Source organism: Budorcas taxicolor, chromosome 11 (assembly GCF_023091745.1).
Source record: "Budorcas taxicolor isolate Tak-1 chromosome 11, Takin1.1, whole genome shotgun sequence".
Lineage (NCBI taxonomy): Eukaryota > Metazoa > Chordata > Mammalia > Artiodactyla > Bovidae > Budorcas > Budorcas taxicolor.
Window position 1 is genome coordinate 91,078,440 of NC_068920.1, and position 10,891 is coordinate 91,089,330.

General features: G+C 38.9%; 1 pseudogene; it reads left to right on the forward strand.

The window, feature by feature from the left end:
* The first annotated feature begins 6,814 nt into the window (after positions 1–6,814).
* Positions 6,815–7,319, forward strand: LOC128056149 (40S ribosomal protein S13-like; annotated as a pseudogene).
* Positions 7,320–10,891: the final 3,572 nt, after the last annotated feature.

Below are 10,891 nucleotides of genomic sequence, written 5' to 3' on the forward strand. Positions count from 1 at the left end.
TAAGCACACCTACTTGTCCACACACTGTGTGAGATGTTTGAATACCTGACACGTGTGACATGTTGAAATGCCACTTTTAAAGGGGGAGCTTTAAAGAATCAGAATAATATCATTTCAGAGAGAAATGCATCATTGGTGAGCATTTGAGAAGATAAACTGTCCATTTATCAATCTAGCAGAATCAGATGTTTTGATCTAATTTCTCAAAATATGATATCATTCATCAAGATAAAGATTCAATCTTCAGCATTTTAGATTTGTGGTATTCATTAGATTATAAGAGAGGGTTTACTTCTCACAGCCAAACAAATCAAGGACAGCTTTCAGGCAAAGACTATTCAAGCATATTAGTTTAAGCAATGACACCCTATGGCAACAGAGAAATAAAAAAAAAAAATTAGGATTAATTCTTATATATTATGCTTAATTAGCTCATATGTAAGAAATATGCCTTTATGTTATGGATGGGGCAAATGTGTTTTAAGTACATAGATGATTTAAAGGGATCTGGGATGAGGAAAAAGCAGAATACAGCAAAGGCAAAAGGTGTGAGGTCATCCATTAACCTACTTACATAACCAGGCTGTCTGGAAGCACTCTTGAAGATGGCTAGCTGTGCACATGTGTGATGTCAGAGGAAACAGGGGCATCAGATGCCCTGTCTTTCTCTAGCTAATTTCTCACGTCTCTAACTAAGTTTTAGGGTACACTGCCATGGCAGTCATTGCTCTCTGTATCCAGTATGTGTTTTTGCCTGAGACAGTTCCACACACATCCCTTCATCAAGGAAAGAAATTTTGCTTAGAAGCTCTCACTGATTGGACTTGGACCAAGAGTGGATACTTTCTCAAGGGCAGGCCGACCAAAGGCTAATCAGTAAGTCAAGATGTGCAAAAGTCATTGTAAGAATCAGAGTTTGGGTTATTAGCCGGTTAATTTGGCCAGTTGTCTATAAAATTCTGATGGGGACATTTTAGAAGATTTTCTAGCTAGGGGGAGACACATGGATAGGAAGAAGGCATGCAAGGAAGGAGATCACGGGTTCTATGAGAGATGCAGAGACTAAGTTCCCAAACTATTTTGGATCCTAAATTCTAATTCCTTAATTAGAGTCTCATCTTTTAAAGATTTCTTGAGTCTCCAACAGTATAGGGAGATATTTGGATCCAGAAGGAAATATGGACTTGCAGTTAGAATACATGGGTTTGCACCTCAGTTCTTTAATTTAATAAGAGAATTTGGACAAATAATTTAGTCTCACTTGAATTTAGTTTCCTATGATATTACTTTTTAGAAATGCTGTGAAGATTAAAGGAGCTAATGTATATGGTAGTGTGTGGTAGATGAATGGTAACATTTTTTACCCATTTTCTGGTTTTAAAACTGTATCTATGTAAGTGTACCCTTGGAGAGGATAACACTGAATGTTTAGTAATAAAATAAAGAAAGGCCTGTCCCAGTTACCATGTCCCAGAGGGTCTGGGCAAGGTTAAAGATGAGGATGGATTATGAGTCTTGATACCTGGTAAACAAATTTAATTGATATACTAATTTTCTATGGACTTGAGAAATGTTAATTTTAGATTTTCTGAAATACTGAGTTAACTAAAGTTCCTAGGCTAATATATGAGGGAAGAGAGGGTCTGAGTTTCTCAGAAGACAAAGCAATGTCAGTTGAAGTCAAAATTATTGTTTATAGCAGTGTGGTCTATACAAACCCAAGCTGGATAGAATTTTGAGTCAGTCATTTAAGCACATTCTTCTTTCTAACCCTTGGAGAAGCCAAGAGATGTGAATATGTTTGCCTGATTTTTTACACAGTTATGGAAAAGTTCAGAACCTTTTTTTTTTTTTTTTTTGCTCTGCTAGAGGAACTGTTACAAAGTTTTCTTTCTGATTGACTGGTACCTACCTACCATTTTTCCTTTCATTGCACCTCTGAAGCACAGAACATTTGATTTGGAGGTTGAGGCTTGAGCTGAAAACTAGAAGATAGAGAAGCAAATCTAGTTCTAAATCTGGAAATTCAAATCAAAGAGCCAAGTGAGAAAAGCGCAAATTAGTGGTCATCCTTCTGTACTCTGCTCTTCAACCAAACTGGCTTGGCTCATCTAGGCTATGGATTTAATACAGGATTCTTAAATTGAGAGGTTTCTGTTGCTTTTTTCCTTTTGGGGCTCATCATAGGCAGTTTGAATTCTGTACTATATAAGGTTACTACTGTTTGTTCTTTCCAAAATTGAGATTATAATCATTGCTGAAGAGGTAGAAGTGATGTTCTTCTAGGAGGAAAAAGAGGGGAAAAAATGAGGACTCATTATAACCCAGTAACACAGTGATGTTGAATATGAAATTTAGCCCTCAGGCAAGCTTTTGCAAAGGTTCAGATCTTTTTGGCATAATTTTTTTCTCTATTCTGTGAGTCTTTTCTGTACTCTTTACGTATCTCGTACTTCCAAATAATAGAATTTTAGAGTTAAAAGAATTGTTAAATTCTTGCGTAATTTCTATCCTCATTGAGGTGAGAGAACTAAGGCACAAAGAAAATACTATGACATCACACAGATATTCGGAGTCATAGGCAGAATTACATTCCAGAGTTCTTAACTCTCTCCCAGGGGGACAGTCTTTCATACACCACACCATCTCTTATGCTGGCTCTGTCAGTTCTACAAAACACCATGCTTCTCCATTCCACCCATCTCTTTGTGCCTGCAGAAATTACTCCTGCCTTAGCTCCAACTCCTCACTCAAATAAGGCACATTGATGGAGAAACCATCCTAGGCTTTCCCAACTCAGCAAAATATGACATTCTTAATCTGGGTCACTTGTTTAGCCTCAGGGGTTATGAACTTTCTTAAATTTAATGCAAAAATTTGGGCCCAAATGCTTCCTGTTAAACGGTCCATGGATTTCATCAAAGAGATTAAGAACCATGGCTTTAAAACATAAATTGTAAGCCAAATACTTGGTCTTCTTGAATTTGATGAATGGCATTCCTCCTACTACATTCTATTAAGATTCTGTGCGTCAATTGGATATGATACAAGCTTAACAGGGAAATATAGATATTATTACATGGTTCATCAGTTGCCATTGAAATGTCTAGCCCTAAATATCTTTCTTGCAAATATGTCCCACCTCCTGAATCTCAAGGTAGTTACACCTTGTTTCTTGATGATGATGACAGATGGCAGGCATAGGAGGTAACAGAAAGCAGCACCCGATGCTTGGCCCCTACAAACTTTGCGTCAGACTTGTCAAATGAGCCCTGCTTCCGAAAAGTCTCTCCTGATGATACTTAGAAACCAGCAAATCCAGTCCACTTCCTCTCAAAAAGAAAAAAAAGAAAAATTCTGATGTTCTTTACTTTTTCATGGCACAGAGCAGAACTAAGTTTTATTCTTTTTTTTTTTTTTTTAAGTTTTATTCTTGAGCAAGAGTTTTTCTGCACAGTCAACTGGTTAGCTGTGTAAAATCATAGAATTTAAAAAATGCAAGGAAAATCTCCAGTTTTCTCATTTGGCAGATGAGATAACTGGGGTCCAAGTCACTTTCCACTCTTTCCTGCACACCTCGTCCTACTTGGAAAAATCAGAGGGCCAAATAAGACTACTTATCAGTTCAGATTTGAGTTCAATACAAATCCTCATGTTGTTCACTTTTGCTAAATCATAAGGCATAGGCAGTAAATGGGCAGCTTCCTGGGATGAGAGGGAATGCTCAGAATGAATTTGTGCAGGCTGAAGTCGATCTGCAAAATTCCTAGGTTTTGACACCCCCTGTATCTTTGTTTTCGATGTAGAAACTGTCTATATCAAGTTTAGGAGGGCAAGTGTTGCCATCATTTATTTGTTCATTAACTTATTCAATAAATATCACATTGGACAGGCCAAGCACTCTTCAAAGTGTTAAGAAGCATACATATAAAATAAAACCAAAATTAAAAAAAAAAAAAACAAACAAAGTCCCTGCATTAAGTAACTCATAATCTATCAATGGTATTTACTCCTGATACATTTATTGAACATTTACTGCGTGCTGGAAACTTCCCTAAGCATTTCAGTCTTTCATTTCATTTAACTTTCTTAACTTCATGAAATATTTTTAAAGTGAAACTGGTTAGGCAAATTGATCTCAGGAACATGTTAAAGTTTTATTAAGTGTGATTACATGGAAACTATGAAGAAGCATATTAAGATATCTGAAATTGAATTAAGGTGATGGATGGTGGGGAGAACTTACATACACTCTATAAAAATGTGGTTCAGTGTGTTCTAGAAATTAAGGTCAGTCAGAAAACCGTTTGTTACCTGTCTGAGACTGGGTATGCTCAAAAACTGAGAGAAAGCATTTAGACACTTCTATAGAAATTTGCTCTTGATGCAACATTCAATGATTCATTGGTCCTCTCATCCCACTGTACAGGATATAGATCATTTTATGGGTTTTTAGACTTACATGGTGAGTTATTTGTAGTGGTGTAAGGTAAATGGGTTCTCTAGAAAAAACCAAGCTAACAACAACAACAAACCTCACTTTGATTTGTAGTGTTTTCTCATTTCTGGTATAAATGCTCCTGTCATGGCTGATTTCAAGCCTCCAATGTAATGTCAAGTACTGAAATTTTAACAATTGGCTCTTCCATGTTAACACTAGCCAGCTCCAAACATCGGCATGTCAGTGTGATCTGCATACTAGTCATGTAAGATAGGACCACATGTTCACCCATGATAGATTAGGCGATGAAAACTAGTTTTGAAGTTACAAGGTCCAGATTACTGACTAGTTGCATATTATTGTAAATCCTTCCTGTTTTTAATGAATTGATCTAGGTTATCCCTAGACATAGTGGTTCAGAGTCATCTTCCCCAAGATGCTAGCTGTAAAGAGAATTTGCCCTTGCCAAGACCCATTCTTTTTCTTTTTCCCTCTCCATTTTCCTGGTAGTTCTCTTTGTTTGTGTCATTTTCATTGTTTATCGTATTGTCACTCAGCAGGTAGTTTTCACTGCTGAACCAAGAAGTAGACCAATTGGTATTCAGTGGCCTTTTTCAATTGGGAGACTCTCAACCTTCAATTCTGCTAATATGTATTTTCTTATTTACTTCGTGATTTTCTCTCCTCCATTTTTCTCTATGCAGTTCTTCTGGAACACCTTAGATTTGTTGTTGATTTTTCCTCTACTCTTTAAAAAAGCATTTTAATGAGGTAAAATTGATGTATAAATTCTATAGATAGTTGATGTACACAAATGTGTTTGGACAAAAGTATACATGTGTGAAATTATCACAGTCAATTATATAAACTTATCAATCACCTCTAAAAGTTTCCTCCCACCCCCTTTGTTTCTGTTTTTAAATTCCTTTTGTGGTAAGCGTATTTAACATAAGACCTGCCCTATTAGCAAAATTTAAAATATAGTATTATTGGCCATAGGCCCTGTTTTGCAGAGTAGATCTCCAGAACTTCTTTATCTTGAGTAACAGAAACTTCATATTCTTTGATCCTCCCTCTTCCCTCCCATCTCACATTCAGTTCAGTTGCTCAGTTGTGTCTGACTCTGCGACCCCATGAATCGCAGCACGCCAGGCCACCCTGTCCATCACCAACTCCCAGAGTTTACCCAAACTCATGTCCATCGAGTCAGTGATGCCATCCAGCCATCTCGTCCTCTGTCATCCCCTTCTCCTCCTGCCCCCAATCCCTCCCAGCATCAGGGTCTTTTCCAATGAGTCAACACTTTGCATGAGGTGGCCAAAGTATTGGAGTTTCAGCTTTAGCATCAGTCCTTCCAATGAACACCCAGGACTGATCTCCTTTAGGATGGACTGGTTGTATCTCCTTGCAGTCCAAGGGACTATCAAGAGTCTTCTCCAATATCATAGTTCAAAAGCATCAATTCTTCGGCACTCAGCTTTCTTCACAGTCCAACTCTCACATCCATACATGACCACTGGAAAAACCATAGCCTTGACTAGACGGACCTTAGTTGGCCAAGTAATGTCTCTGCGTTTGAATATGCTGTTTAGGTTGGTCATAACTTTCCTTCCAAGGAGTAAGCGTCTTTTAATTTCATGGTTGCAGTCGCCATCTGCAGTGATTTTGGAGTCCCCCAAAATAAAGTCTGATACTGTTTCCACTGCTTCCCTATCTATTTCCCATGAAGTGATGGGACCAGATGCCATGATCTTCATTTTCTGAATGTTGAGCTTTAAGCCAACTTTTTCGCTCTCCTCTTTCACTTTCATCAAGAGGCTTTTTAGTTCCTCTTCACATTCTGCCATAAGGGTGGTGTTATCTGCATATCTGAGGTTATTGATATTTCTCCCAGCAATCTTGATTCCAGCTTGTGCTTCCTCCAGCCCAGCGTTTCTCTTGATGTACTCTGCATAGAAGTTAAATAAGCAGGGTGACAATATACAGCCTTGACTTACTCCTTTTCCTATTTGGAAGCAGTCTGTTGTTCCATGTCCAGTTCTAACTGTTGCTTCCTGACCTGCATATAGGTTTCTCAAGAGGCAGGTCAGGTGGTCTGGTATTCCCATCTCTTTCAGAATTTTCCACAGTTTATTGTGATCTACACAGCCCATAACAATTACAATTCTGTTTCTAATGAGTTTTACTATTTTAGGTTCCAAATATAAGTGAAATCAGGCAGTATTTTTATTTCTGTGACTGGCTTATTTCCTTTAGCATAATGTCTTCTAGGGAGAAGGAAATGGCAACCCACTCTAGTATTCTTGCCTAGGAAATTCTGTGGATAGAAGAGCCTGGTGAGCTCTCTCCTTTTGCTACCACGCCGCCGCCATCATGGGTCGCATGCACGCTCCCGGGAAGGGCCTGTCCCAGTCGGCTCTGCCCTACCGCCGCAGCAGCCCCACCTGACTGAAGCTCACTTCTGACGATGTGAAGGAGCAGATCTACAAACTGGCCAAGAAGGGCCTCACTCCCTCACAGATCGGTGTGATCCTGAGAGACTCTCATGGTGTTGCACAAGTACGTTTTGTGACAGGCAACAAATACTTTAGAATTCTTAAGTCCAAAGGACTTGCTCCTGATCTCCCTGAGGATCTCTATCATTTAATTAAGAAAGCTGTTACTGTTCGAAAGCATCTTGAGAGGAACAGAAAGGATAAAGATGCTAAATTCCATCTGATTCTGATTGAGAGCCGTATTCACTGGTTGGCTCGATACTACAAGACCAAACGAGTCCTACCCCCCAGTTGGAAATACGAGTCATCCACAGCCTCTGCCCTGGTTGCATAAATTTGTGTATTGTACTAAAGCAATAAAATCATTGTTTAACAGAAAAACAAAAAAAAAGAGAGCCTGGTGAGCTGCTGTCCATGGGGTTGCACAGAATCAGACATGACTGAAGAGACTTAGCATGCATGCATGCATTGGAGGAGGAAACGGCAACCCACCCAAGTATTCTCGCCTAGAGAATCCCAGGGGCAGAGGAGCCTGGTGGGCTGCCGTCTATGAGGTTGCACAGAGTCGGACACAACTGAAGTGACTTAGCAGCAGCAGCAGCAGCAGCAATATCTTCTAGATCCATCATGTTGCCACAAATGACAGGATTTCTTTCTTTTAGAGGCTCAATAATATTCCCTTGTGTGTATGTGCCACATTCATCCGTTGATGAGAATTTAGGTTGTTTCCATATCTTGGCTGATGTGAATAACGCTGTATTGAGCATGGGAGTGCAAATACCTCTTCACGATCTGGATGTCTTCAGGGAGTTTGTGTTTCTCAAGTTTCAGCTGCTAAGAGCTACTTGATACTCTGTGCATAACACCAGTTATGCAGTCGTTATTTTGGTTGGCCAGTCTCAGTTGTACCTCTCTGAATTTTTGCTCTAGAGAGGGAAAAAGAGGAAAACCTTTTGAATTTCCTCTTTCTGTAGTTTCTTCTTTGCCTCTGACCAAGACAAAAAATCAAATAAAAAATGAACAAAAGCACACTTTACCAAAGAAGAGATGAGAATAGCAAACATACAAAAATTTTGGTCATTAAAGAAGTACAAATAATACCCACAGTGAGTACCACTGCATACTCAACAAAATGGCTGGGATGAAAAAAACAGTGGTAACATCAAATGACAATACCAAGGGCTGGCCAGGCCCTGGAACACTGGATCCCTAATACATCACTGCTGGGAATGCAAAATGGTACAGCCACTTGGGAAAATGATTTGGCAGTTTTTTATAAAGTTAAATCTGTATTTACTATATAACACAACAGCAAGCTTATTCCTAGGTATGTACCTGAGAAAATTGAAATTATCCATACAAAGATCTGCACATGGACATCTAGACAGCTTTAGACATAATTGCCCCAAACTGAAGACATCCCAAGTGTTCATCAACCTGTAAATGAATGAAGTTCCCCATAATGGGATACTACTCAGTAATAAAAAAATGAAAGGAACCCAAGGCAAAGATTGTATTAACACTGTATGCTTTCACTTATATTTACAGATGAATATCTGATTTATATGTAGTTTAAGGCAAAACTATAGAGACAGGATGGAGAACATGTCAGTGGTTGTCAGTGATTAGGAGTAGGACAAGGAACTGACTCTAAAAACATATGAGCTTCCAGTTAGACTGGCTGAGATGGCAGTGTAGCTCAGCTTGTAGCTCAGATGGCAGTGTCTGCTTAGCACAGAAGAGAGACTGATACTCCGAGCAGTGGTAGATTGACACCAGAGGCCTCTGTTAGAAGTGGTAGGAAGCCCTGGGATCAGTAACCAGAGTTCCGGCTCCTGGAAAGTTGCCTGAATCTGGTGGCTGGGGGCCCAGCAGTGGAGTGCAGGCCCAGGAGCCAAACCATAGCAATACCAGTGGCTCCAGTGGCGGCATCAAATGTCAGCACAGCTTCCTGTTTCTTGGTTCCCCTCACTGAAGATACGTTTATACCATCAGACTATTTCTGAAATAATACACTGAGATCAAGCCCTGAGCCTTTGGAGTGGGAGCACTGACTCTAAGACCCTAGACTACTAGAGAACTAACCCTAGGGCATATCAAATAGAACTCACACAAAGGAAACCACTTGAATACAAGACCAAGCATCACCCAAGCACTTGTAGCACCCTGTGCAGGCTGCCTCATCTAAACAACAAACAAAACCAAAATACAAACCCAATCATCAGCAGAAGGACTACCACCTCACTCAGGCTTGCCCATCAGAGGAAAAACATACAAACAAACAAAATTCAGCACAAATCTCACCCTATACGAAGCTTACATAAACCACTGGAACAACCTTAGGAGGGAAGAAAACAAAAGGAAGAAAGAATTCAGCCTTGAAGCCTGGGAAAAGGAGACCTCAAACACAGTAAGTTTTAAAAAAAAGAAAAGGCAGAGAAATACTATGCAAATGAAGGAACAAGCTAGAAACACAGAAGTCCAACTAAATGAAAAGGAAATAAGCAAACTACCTGAAAAAGAATTCAGAATAGTGATAGTAAAGATGATCAAAAACCTTGAAAATAAAATACAGAAAATGAAAGAATCAATGAACAAAGGCCTTAAAGAATAAACATACAGAGACAAACAACACAATTACTGAAATTAAAAATACTCTGGCAGGAATCAATAGCAGAATATCTGAAGCAGAAGCATGAATCAGTGAGCTGGAAGATAAAATGGTGGCAATAACTTCTGATCAGAGTACAGTAAAAAGAATGAAAAGAGCTGAGGATAGTCTCAGAGACCTCTGGGATGATATCAAACACACCAACATTCAAATTATAGGGGTCCCAGAAGAAGCAGAGAAAAAGAAAGTGTATGAGAAAATTTTTGAAGAGATTATAGTTGAAAGTTTCCCCAACATGGAAAAGGAAATAGTCAATCAAGTCCAAGAGGCACAAAGAGTCTCATACAGGATAAACCCAAGGAGAAACACACCAAGACACATACTAATCAAACTAACAAAGACTAACAACACAAAGAAAGAGTATTAAAAACAGCAAGGGAGAAGCAACAACTAAACAGAAACGGGAAATCCCATACATTTAATAGCTAATCTTTCAGGCCAGAAAGGAATGGCAGGATATATTTAAAGTACTGAAAGGGAAAAATCTACAACCAACATTATTCTTCCCCACAAGGATCTCATTCAAAATTGACGGAGAAATCAAAAGTTTTTCAGACAAGCAAAAGTTAAACAGAATTCAGTACCATCAAACCTGCTTTACAACAAATGTTAAAGGGACTTATATAGTCAAGAAATACAAGAGAAGAAAAAGATCTACAACATTGAACTCCAAACAATTAATAAAATGGCCATAGGTACATATATATCAATAATTACTTTAAATGGATTAAATGCTCCACCTATATGACACAGACTGATTGAATGGATACAAAAACAAGACCCATATATTTGCTGTCTACAAGAAACCCACTTCAGACCTAAAGACACACATAGACTGAAAGTAAAAGGATGGGGAAATATATTCCATGCAAATGGGAAGCAAAAGAAAGCTGGAGTAGCAATCTTCATATTAGACAAAATAGAACTTAAAATAAAGTATATAATAAGAGATAAGGAAGGACACTACATAATAATCAAGGGATCAATCCAAGAGGAAGATATAACAATTGTAAATGTCTATGTTCCCTTGTAGCTCAGTCAGTAAAGAATCTGCCTGCAGTGCAGGAGACCCAGGTTCAATCTCTGGGTTGGGAAGATCCCCTGGAGAAGGAAATGGCAACCCACTCCAGTATCCTTGCCTGGAAAAATCTCATGGACAGAGGAACCTGGTGGGCTGCAGTCCATGGGGTCACAAAGAGTTGGGCACAAATGAGCGACTAACACTTAACAGTTATGCACCCAACATAGGAGCACATCTCAATGAGAAAAACACTAACAGACATA